Source organism: Mus musculus, chromosome 8, assembly GCF_000001635.26.
Source record: "Mus musculus strain C57BL/6J chromosome 8, GRCm38.p6 C57BL/6J".
Classification (NCBI taxonomy): Eukaryota; Metazoa; Chordata; class Mammalia; order Rodentia; family Muridae; genus Mus; species Mus musculus.
The window spans coordinates 31,269,793-31,281,332 of NC_000074.6; the positions used below are offsets into that span (position 1 = coordinate 31,269,793).

The 11,540-nt window shown below is 43.6% G+C and overlaps 1 pseudogene; it reads right to left on the reverse strand.

Moving 5' to 3' along the window:
• Positions 9,907-11,073, reverse strand: Gm8168 (predicted gene 8168; annotated as a pseudogene).

Genomic DNA, 11,540 nt, shown 5'->3' on the forward strand with positions numbered 1-11,540 from the left:
TTAAAAGGGCTGTATTCATAACAAGATTCACTCAAAGCACTGAGAGTTCGGTTCTGTACCAGCCAGGGACTCTGCACAGGACTGACCTAGCCCTCTGCACATATGTTAAAGTCGTGCAGCTTGGTCTACTTTTGAGACTCTTAATAGTAGGAGCAGGGGCTGCCTCTGACTCTGTTGCCTGCCTCCTTTGGGACCCTTTCCTCCTACTGGGTTGCCTCCTCCAGCCTTAATAGGAGAGAAGGTGCCTGGTCTTACTGCAACTTGATAGGCTATGGCTGGTGGATAGCCATGGGAGGCCTGCCATTTTCTGAAGAGAAATGGAGGTGGTGGTAGCAGGGGGGAAGGATTGGGAGCTGGGAGGAGAAACTGGTTGGTGGTTGGGAATGTAAACAAAGGAAAAAAAAAAAAGGACAAATACTCCCATCCCTAACCCAGAGATGATCCCCAATTGATAAGCATTTGTAATGAAAATTCAGTGTTCTCCAAGAGAGTCTCACTAGGGAAACAAACTATTATTCAGGTAGTCTGCATGCCCAACAGTAGATGGCAACAGAAAACAAACTTAACAGCATCACCGGAGGCTCCTGTCTCATTATGTCATGTCAGGGCTGGTTTCTTTTTGGATTTTATCTTATTTTACTATATATATTCTCTTTTTACCCCACAGTTCTTTTGCATATATATTATGGTTTCCAGTTTCATTTTTATGGGATTCTTGACTGTGTGAAAAAAAACAACAACAACAAACGTGTCCTTGTGACTATGTAAATTTCATGTGCTTTTTTGGGGGACTCTTCCTTCTGTTTGTTTTTGTTTCTATTTTGATGTATTAGTTTCTATTCTATTCTATTCTATTCTATTCTATTCTATTCTATTCTATTCTATTCTATATTTTACCATAAAGACCTGCTTGACTTTTTTTTTTTTTTTCTATGATAGGGTCTCAAGTAGCCCAGACTGGCCTTGAGCTCGTCACCATCTCTCAAGTAGTGATTTTATGCAGTGCTGAGGATCGAACCTGGGTCCTCATGGTTGCTAGGTTAGTGCTCTCCCCACTGAGTCACACAGTCAGCCCTCAAACTTGTTTGTTTTCTAAGGAGAGAAAGAGATGAAGTGGATCCAGATGGGAGGGGAAGTGGAGAGGAACCAGGAGGAGGAGAGGGATAGAAATCATAACCAGGGTATATTATGTGAGAAATATAAAGCTATTTTCAATAAAGGGGGGGGTGTTCAGCTCTGCAGTTGGTACATCTAGAAGCAATCATTCCTATAGAAATGTCTGAACGAGCCAGTGCTTACTTAACGGGAGCACCTCCAAAGGGTCAAGTTTTATCCTACGGGCTGCGTCCAATCACCATCTACACATGTGCATAGGCTGGACAGCGGCTTGCTTCCAAGGGCTTGCCATTGTTATATCCATCCCCACCCCCAAAGAAAAATCTCAGTCCTGTCAGGAATTATCCAACTCCTTGGCAACAGGAATAAACACTGGAGTTAAAAAATATAAAAGGGGGGCTGGTGAGATGGCTCAACGGTTAAGACCACCGAATGCTCTTCTGAAAGGTCCTGAGTTCAAATCCCAGCAACCACATGGTGGCTCACATCCATCTGTAATGAGATCTGATGCCCTCTTCTGGAGTGTCTGAAGACTGCTACAGTGTACTACATATAATAAATAAATAAATTTTAAAAAAAATAAAAGGAAAAAGAGACAGAAGAAGAAACAGAAAACCAAGGTTCACATAGAAACAGATTGCTACCTGTGATAGCAAACGATTGAAGTCAATTAAAATGGGGATTTCCAGCAAACAAGGTATTTTCCAATTTTCTCTTTGTAAAGCAATTGTAACCAAGAGCTAATAGTCATTTAAAGTTATTAGATCATTGGAAGAGTTATGAAAGAGGGTTTTGATATAAAAATGACAGATGCTCATATTAAAAGATGGGGCTTTATTATTTTCCATGACGAAGAGAGGCCTAGTAAGGTCCCAACCCCCACTTTTCCTGAGCCAGAACCTTCTCCTCCCCAAGCGTTGACGATCTTGGTTTGGGGGCCTTTGGACTCAAGCTTGGAATTCCACTGCCACCCCTACTGCCTGCCCTTTTCAGTTCTTGAATAATTCTTGGACCAGGAATTATACTCAGAGCCCCCCTTTTTCTCCAGCTGCAGGGAGTAGGCAGAGGGGCTTCTTGGCAACTATAATCACATGAGCCAAGACCCTCAATAAATCTCATGACATCTGTCTAAGTCTATCTATATGCCTGTCTTCCTCTATAGCTGCGTCAATATCATCTATATTTATCTCCTATTGACTCTTTCCAAAATTCGTATTCTCATCCATGTTTTGAAAGTCAAATATTCCCAAATAAACTTTACCAAACAGATGTTCCTTGAATTAGAAAGTGCTTTCAGAATACCATTTATAAGTTCAACATGCCTTCTGTCCATCTAGAGTGCTATATTCCATCTCAGGCAGAGTACCCTATGAAGTGCTCTTGTTTCCCCCCAGGATCCTGCGTCTTGCTGGAGTCTGACCTGCTGCCGCCACCAGGCCTCACTAGAGAGTCTCAGATTGCATGACCCCAGTGTGGGAAGAGATTTAAATTCAAAATTGGAACTACAGTCCCATAAATGTGTATTACTTTCATAACATCATGAAGTTGAAAATACTGTAAGTTGAGCCATCATATGTCTGGGCCCATCTGTTATAAAAAGATTCTCAAATTTTCCCAAACTCTAGAAGACTAGCAGCATGGGACAGACAAGTATGGAGAATGTAGAGAAAGAGTTATAGAAGCCCATTCTCGGGTGATAGAAAGACTTTTAAGCTGCTGGGGCAGACTGCTCAGTGGAGCTGATCTACAGATAGTTCCAGAAAGAAAGGCTTCCTGTGTCTCCCCTCCCCTACTTCCTCCCACCCTCCCCACTCCCAGAAAGTGAACACTTCATTTGCAAGAATTCCCCCGACAGGAAATACAATGTTGCAAACTTTGGGCTTTGGGACAGACTCATAACAGGGACAAATTTCAATGCTCTAAAAAGTGCTCTGTGAGCCTTTGGCTTCTGAAGACATGTCGCCGAGCCAAGCTACCATAGTTGGCTCTCAGTGTGGGAGGCTTAGGTACCCTCAGCCCTGCCACCGGTCACTGCTGACTGCGGCTCGATCCACAGAACCATTACACCCTCAGCCGCACGCAGTCCCCGCCGAGGTTGCACAATCCTGCAGTGAACTGGAGGGCCGTGCGTAGGAGGTGGAAAACAAGAAGGGAATGACCCGTGGTGAGCTGGTGTGGACTAGAATCTGTTCTGGCTGTGGGGAGGAGGGCCTTGCTGTAGAACTTTGTTCAACAGTGATCTCATCTCTGGCGAGCTCTGCGGTGACCCTGGAAAAGACTTTTTAGTCTGTGTCAACTTGATCAGAACCTCTAGACGAAACATGCAAGTTCAGCCAAACCATGTGTTCAATGTTTGTTTGACAGTCTTCATTGCGCTGGGAAATCTCAAAAGAGCTCTGCCTACCCTCATTGTCTTCTTTTCTGTCATCGGCACGAACAAATTTGGGAGGCGGGGGTGGGGGGTATTTGACAGTGTAAGCACAATATGCTATTATATGGCAGTTTGGGATTTGAACAGATTTGTAGATGACCGGAAGGTGATGAGAAGGACCAAGGGCCTGAATGTGTCTACCAGAGTTGACAAGATATTTGACATATTCTCTTACCCATTCTCAAGAGAGCAGAGACTGGGCTCTCTTGAGTGTATATATTTCCTTCAGGCTCTACCCACTGGGATAACTGGTTAATTTAGAATAGTCATGGCTTGTTTTCGACTGTTATGTAGGAGGGTAGCGTAGTCTAGGCTAATCTGAAATGAGTACAGCTGGGGGTGAGTGTCAGCTACTTTAGTCATCTTGCATAGACTCCCATCAGTCAAAGCCTGCTTTGGCAACTATCCAAGAAAGAAGGCAGCAACAAGCTGCTCTTCCCAGTGGGGGATTTCACTGTCCATTTGGGTCCCTATGTTTACTGAATTTCAAAGAAACCATGGCAACCATAGTTGTCTCTGTGTCCTCTCCCCTAAATGTTTCTGGTCCCATCTGTTAGCTATTCACTGATAAAAATCTATTTTTCCTTTCTCCTCTTTTCATTGTAAACGGAGGGAGAGTTCTGAGTTACTTTGAAAAAGTTAAAATTTAAACGTACTTGGCTTGGTAAATTTTTGACTAGGGGGCCAGAGAGATGGCTCAGCAGGCAAAGGCACTTGCTGCCGAGTCTGATGACCTGAGTTCAGCCACCAAATGGTAGACGAGAACTTACTCCTACAAGCTGTCCTCTGACACTCATAGCTGTGCCCTGTCACATGGATGTGTGTGTGCGTGACACATACACACACATACACACAGACACAGACACAGACACACACACACACACACACACACACTAAATGTTGCAAACCTATATGTTATATAACATCTTCATACTTTCTCTTCACTCATCTTTGAGAGATTGTTTTATGTAGCCTGAGCTAACCTGGAACTCACTGCCTAGCAGGAGCTAGCCTTGACCAGCCCGTCACCCCCCAATTCTGGGATTACTGGGTCACTACACTTGGCTCCTCTTTCTTAATCTTCACTGACATATGAACACAGTCCCTTGTTTGCTTTGTCAGAACGTTCTTGTGCAATGTTGTGAGATGTATCATCACAGAGCAGGGATGTCCCCCTCTCCACACCACACACTTAGTCCCCTTTGTCACCGAGGATCTCACCCTGTGTTTCAAGGAGCATGTGAGAACACAAGATCCTGAAAACGGATATGGTCACACCGGGTCATTTTGGATGGATTTAACTGGTACAGACAAATCTCACACTTTCAATGTCCCACAAATAATATGCAGGGCCCTTGTTTATAAGCCAGAGGATGAGTAGCTGGCAAGACTATTTCCCTGGGAATTGCCTGTGGCCACTATACTCCATGGACTTCTCTGGCACTAGGGGTCTTTAGAGCAGATGCACTTTTGACACTAATCATTCATTCCTACGGATTTTCCCCAGTTGTACCCAGCTTAGGCTCACTCATCCAGGGTCATGTCCAAACAGCTCTGTTTCCTGACTCAGACGGATTTCCTATCTAGTGTTTCCTCCAAATGGAAGTAAATTATAATCCGCTCACTTCACATCTTCTCTCCTCAGCAACCCCCTCCCTCCCCACCTCGAATCAAACACCCTTTACTTGATCATGATCGAAACTGTCATACCTGTCCTTTCCTTGATTTTCCAATTGTGCATCTTCTCAGTATGTCTTCAGGTTCTGGCAATGCAAAGAAATTACATGTCACCTGGACTCTCCCTATTGTCTTCATACCTCTTCATTTTTTTTAACACAGTTTTATTTCCTTTGCTGGGATTATTAGCAAAACCCAGCAAGACTCAGATCTAACTCTGTTCTCAGTGAAGTCTGTTCCAATAGTCTCAGAAGTAGTCATTTTCTCCCTTACCCCACATCCCTGTCTTGGCGGGATCTCATATAGAGGCAGAACTTCCATTCCCTATATAGCTGAGGCTGACTGTAAACTTCTGATCCTCCTGCCTCCACCTCTCGCTGAGTTCTAGAATTAAGGGTGCTCAGTTTCCCCTCTTCCCATTACAGAGTGTGTGTATGTGTGTTTCTTCTGCAATCACCAGGCTACGCTCCAGCATGGAATGGAGAGACCAGTGTAGCCCATTCCCCAAATGGTCTTAGGTAACTGGGCAAGTTAATATACACATCCTCACTTGTGTGCACATGCACATACCTGTGAGCTGGAACAGCACACACACACACACACACACACACACACACACACACACACACACACACACACACACTGACTTTTGGGCAGAAATCTAAATTCCAATCCGGGGACTGGAGTGGATTGGAGTGGGGCAGTGTTTTTATTGTCCCCAGTGTTTTGGATTATGTAGCATCTACATCTATAATACCATATGAATTGCCCATAGAGTCTCGCTAAATTATTATGTGCCTTTCCTGTTATTGCCCCATCTGCTGGTCTAGTATGCTCTTGGCACCAGCAGCCTATAGAAGGATTCCTATTATTTTTAGCATCTGTTTACCTATTTGTCTCCTGCAGACTGAGGTCCTTGGAGATCAGGTGATGTGTTTTCTCCGAGGCACGGTGCCTGGCTGAATCAGTGAATGAATTAGGGACTTGAATCCTTCTTGTATTTTTGTTACTAAAGCTGATGACTTACGTTAAGTACTGTGCTCTGACTTAATTAAAACCCTGCTTACGACCATGAGAAAATGTGCTTGCCTATCTACAAATATGTTTTAATTCTGATTCCTTTTCCCATTAATAGTTAGAAGCAAGCCTGATTGCTGGTGTTGTTGTATCACCATATTACATCTTAAGGCAGAAATTCAAGCCAAGCCTGGATTATTCATTTGATCACTTTTCAAATCTTAATGCTAGAGGTTGGCCCATAGACATAACATATATGTTCATAGAGCATGTAGACTTCAATGGGGAAGAAAATTAGCAATCACAAAAGATGCACAAACAAGATATGCACATTTTTTTTCTCATCAGTACTTTGAGAGGAGAAAATTGTGTCTGTGTAACATGTGGATTACAGATACTGGAATGGGCCTGTGTATTTTTCCCTTGACACTTGAAGAACACAGAGAGTTCTCTTGTTCTTGTGTACCCGTGATAGGCCCAGGAGAAGGAATACCCAGAAGTCCATTGGATTTTGATCAGTGACTTGAAGAATAGGTTGCGTTGCTAAGTACCTGGGAGCTCAGTACATTACTCAAGAAGCCCTCTGGAGAGCTAGATGCTTTGCAAACACCCACAGTGCATCGTAATTCTAGATTTGATGGCAAGATTATCATGGTTCTTTCCAAGGTGAAAATGCTGGGGGGTGGTGGTGTATGTGTGTGTGTGTGTGTGTGTGTGTGTGTGTGTGTGTGAATTTAATTATTCAGTGCTGTAGGCATTGATACTATGCCTATGTTCCAGTAAACAAACTCATGTGTACTCATGCAAAGCAACCATAATTGAACTCAGTGGGTCACCAAACCAAACTAAACCAAACCAATCCCATAAAAGAATAGGAGGGGGTGAGGATGGAAGAGGGAAGGGCTCGGTGAGAAAGGAGGGCATGGCAGGGCAATGGGGGATGAAAATGACCATGATTTAACTCAGACATGTATGAAACTGTCAAAGACTAATAAAAAAAATCACTTACACTGTAGACTATCTAAAAGCTGCCAAAATAATAAAACATTATTTCATATTCAAGAAGGTGGATGTAGTGAAGAGTCTTCTATTAGCCAAATTAAGTCAGACTCAGCAAGACAACATGATTCTTCTCAACTGTGGAGACTAGATTTTATACAGGCAGATAAAATCATGTATGTACAGATTCCATGGAAATAGAAGCAAAGGTGTCTCTGCCGATGAAGGGGACGAGTGGGAAAGGGAAGAGAAGAGGGTGTGGAGAGGGTCATGTCTGTTTGAAAATATCTTGGTAAAATCCAACAGCACAGACAATGAATATACACCTGTGATGGTTTGTACATGCTTGCTCCAGGGAGTGGCACTATTTGGAGGTGTGGCCTTGTTAGATTAGGTGTGGCCTTGTTAGATTAGGTGTGGCCTTGTTGGAGTAGGTGTGTCACTGTGGGGGTGGGCTTTGAGCTCCTTGTCCTAGTTTCCTGGAGGTTAGCAGCCTTCAGATGAAGATGTAGAACTCTCAGCTCCTCCTGTACCATGCCTACCTAGATGCTTCCATGTTCCTGCCTTGATGATAATGGACTGAACCTCTGAACCTGTAAGCCAGCCCCAGTTAAATGTCCTTATAAGAGTTGCCTTGGTCCTGGTGTCTGCTCACAGCAGTAAAACCGTAACTAAGATAACACCAATATTCTAAAAATTGTACATCGAGAACTAGAGAAAATTTAGATTATAATTAACTATGCTTTGTGAACCTTTGTCATAGAATTGTCTTTTCCCCTGAACTAAGTAAGCATCAAGAAACATTTAAAAAGTTGAATAGACACAAGATTCTGTTCTTTCCTGTTGACCAACTTCTTTCTTCTCTTCCTCAATGCCCTCCCCATCACAGTAATACCTCCTCACTACACTTCCTCCTGCTTGCTGTCATGGCAGTAGTACCTCTTCACTGCTCCCAGCCCCTTTGTCATCATGATAATACGGCCTCACTGAGCTTGGTAACTCCTCAAGGACAGAGTATAAAAACTCATGAAAACATATCACACATGGACGTGAATCGTTACAGGAAACCACCATGGCCCCAGTCTTGGACCCAACTTTAAAATGGCGTGATTCCAGTAACTTATCTCACTCTCAAACTCCTTTGAATCTGCGTGCCTTAATCACTCTGTGGCCATATGGCTTTTTCTTCAGCGTAATTGAATAAAAAGGTTAAGATCGTTCTGTGTGTATATTAATTACATCTTTACATAAAATCGGTTGATGTAACACTGTCTTCTCTCCTGAATCAAGTACAGATTTGCTTTTAATGCAGACCATATTAGTCCACAAGAAATTACTGGAATAGCACTATGTACATGGAAAAAAAGATGTCCCGTTGGCTTCATTGTGACTCTCAATTGCATTAGGCAATTTCACATTCAACCCTTATTTTGATGTCTCATTATTCTGCTCTGTTTATTCCTGGGACCCACATAAGATGCCACAGTTACAAGGCTGTCATAAAACCATGCCATAATGGAATTATCTTCAGGTTACAAATAACTTGCCTGTGCGTAGAGGTAAATTGCACTGTTAAAATGTGTAACAAGCAAGGGATTACTAGGTTGCTTCTTGGATCATTTGCCAGCTGCTGTCTCGAATTGCTTTAGGTCCTTTGGAGATGGGTCAGTAGTCTCTGAAACATCTTAGGTTTTAGCTGAGGCGTGCACTCTGTGGCTCTAGAGTGAACTAATTTACTTTTCTGCACCGCAGCCTTCATGCATGTTTTTGTTTTGCTTCAGCAAACGAAGGAGCAAACCCAGGCGTGATCCACTGCTCCATTAGACGGATGCATTTCCGTCTTCATCCAATTAGCCATTCTAATTTGAAGCTTTCAGCACCGACTGAGATAAGGTGGAGAAACTGGTAGCAATTAAGGGGAAGGGCGGCTTTTGGAGGGCACACTGAGCTGTTAGCAGGAGTTTTCACTCCAGAGATCAAGTGTCAGGCCTTTGCTGAAGCCTGGTCTGTAAATCTGCAAGTATCCATTAACCACAGATACACGGTTACTAAGGGATCTTACAGCAAGGTGTCAGGCTGTCAGGGCTCCAGGTACACAGGACCAAAGAAGCCAGCGATGGATTCAAATCCCCAGGCACAGCTTGTTCTCAACCACGAAAGAGTTCAAGAGGCTGGCGTCCTTCCCTCTTTGAAAAGCTTAAGCACACCAAGACCTGGATAGTTTAATACGTCTCCATTTATTCATTCTGAGCGATCTCTTTCATCTTAGAATAAAGGAACTAACAGAGAAAAATAAAATCTCTTAATTCTTGAAACCCCCAAAGCTTATAAATCCCCAGCACTGTGTGATGTAATTTATCGTAGATGAAAAGATGATCAGGATAGTGGGATGGGAGCGCTTGCATCCTTATTCCTGTTTAGCCTCTTTATTGTTTTTGCAAATGAGGTAACACAGAGACTTCTTACTCCAAGGACACTTTAGTCTAACCGAGGATGATGGCAGGAAGGTTTCTTCTGAAATTTTGCAGTTGCCCATTTTCTAGAATTGGTCATCTCCCATTTTCCCTAAAAAAAAAAAAAAACACCCAAAGTGAGATGATGAGATAGATGAGTGTGAAGAATGGTTGGATCAATAAAATAGCTTTTTTTTTTTTAAATTTTCCCACTGAACAACCAATTAAAGTTTTATCATTGACTAGAAAACCATTACAGCTCCAACAGCACAGTACGCCTCTCCCCTTGCAGTACAGAAATACGTTTTTCCGAGAGTCACTCTTGTGGAGTCTCAACAGCCTGTCTACTCAACGTCTTCTCTGGAGGCTTCCTTTTCTTAATTATTCTATTCTTGACGAGCCTGGGCCATGAAGAGTTTGCCTAAGTTTTGGGTAGTGAACTCCTTGATGTTCTGGCAGGCAGTAAGTGTTAATCTGGCCTGCAATGAGCAGTGAATCCATCCTGGCAGGAGCCCAGTGGGGCTTGAAGGGTTTGGAGAGGTGCATATTATTCTGTTGGCGACACTGCTGATACTGATGTTTTTGCTGCTGCTGTTTACCGGTGTTCTTCATGTACGTGTTGTATTTGATTATGTCCTGGCTCATTTCATCCACCCGGTCCATCAGCAACTGGAGATTCTTCCCCAAACGATTGCTGCTAGCAAGACTGAGCAATTCGTGCTTATCTGCCACAGCTGACTTCTTCTCAAGCTCCCACATTAGGACACAGATCAGATGTGAATTTTTAATTACAACCGGTACTTCTTCAAACATGTGCTCAAAGGTGATGCTTCAGGGGAAAAGTCCTTCCCTTTACAAACTCTTCCACCAGTTTAGGAGACAGTCTTATACCTTCAGTGAGAGAGATCCTCGGGTAGTTTTTATGGGGTCATAACTGAGAACGTGGCATGCTGGTAACTGAACTGAGAATCCAGAAGCGCCCGGGTAACGAAGCAGCCATAATATGTGCACTGATACCAGCCCGCGTGGAGGTGATCAATGTTTACATGGCGAAGGCTGTGCAGCATCTCCATCTGGTACTGACTGTTCTTCATCGAAGTCAGCATCATCCTCCGTGTGCTGGGGGAATGGGAAACAGTTTGTAATCTCTAGTCGATCTTCTACAACCATACCCAGGAGCACTCCCTGAACAACCTCAGTTCTTTGTCTTTCTTCCTGATAATATTTGATTATCTTTAATACTACCAGGCCATTGATCTGCACCTGCTTCACGGCTGAATCTCCAGAGCCGTCTTTGCCCTTGCCTTTCCTCACTGCGCCGCCAGCGGACTGGAGGAGGTGTCGGTGGAGCTGGTGCCTTTCTTGTGTGACACCACGATTCCAGCCAGATAGGAAGAAAGCTTCTTCTTTCTTCTTCTTCTTCCTCCTCCTCCTCCTCCTCTTCCTCTTCCTCTTCTTCTTCCTCCCCCTCCCCTCCCCCCCTCCCCCTTCTCCTCCTCCTCCTCCTCCTCCTTCTTCTTCTTCCTTCCCCTTCCTTCCCCTTCCTCCTCTTCCTCCTCCTCCTTCTTCTCCACAACATAACATGTTGACCTGAAAGAGTTTTTTTTTTTTTTTTTTGTTTTGTTTTGCTTTTTTGTTTTTGTTTTTGTCAGTCTAGATATCTATCAGGCTGACCTTGAACACATGGCCGTCTTGCTTTAGCTTCCCCAGTGCTACTGTTACAGACATTACCACACCTGGCTTATTCTCAGTTCTGGAAGTAAGGATGGATGTGTTACTATAGAGATGTCAGATAGTAAGCCACTTATTTCTCCCTTTACGTCCTTAGTTTCCTTACTGGCACAATA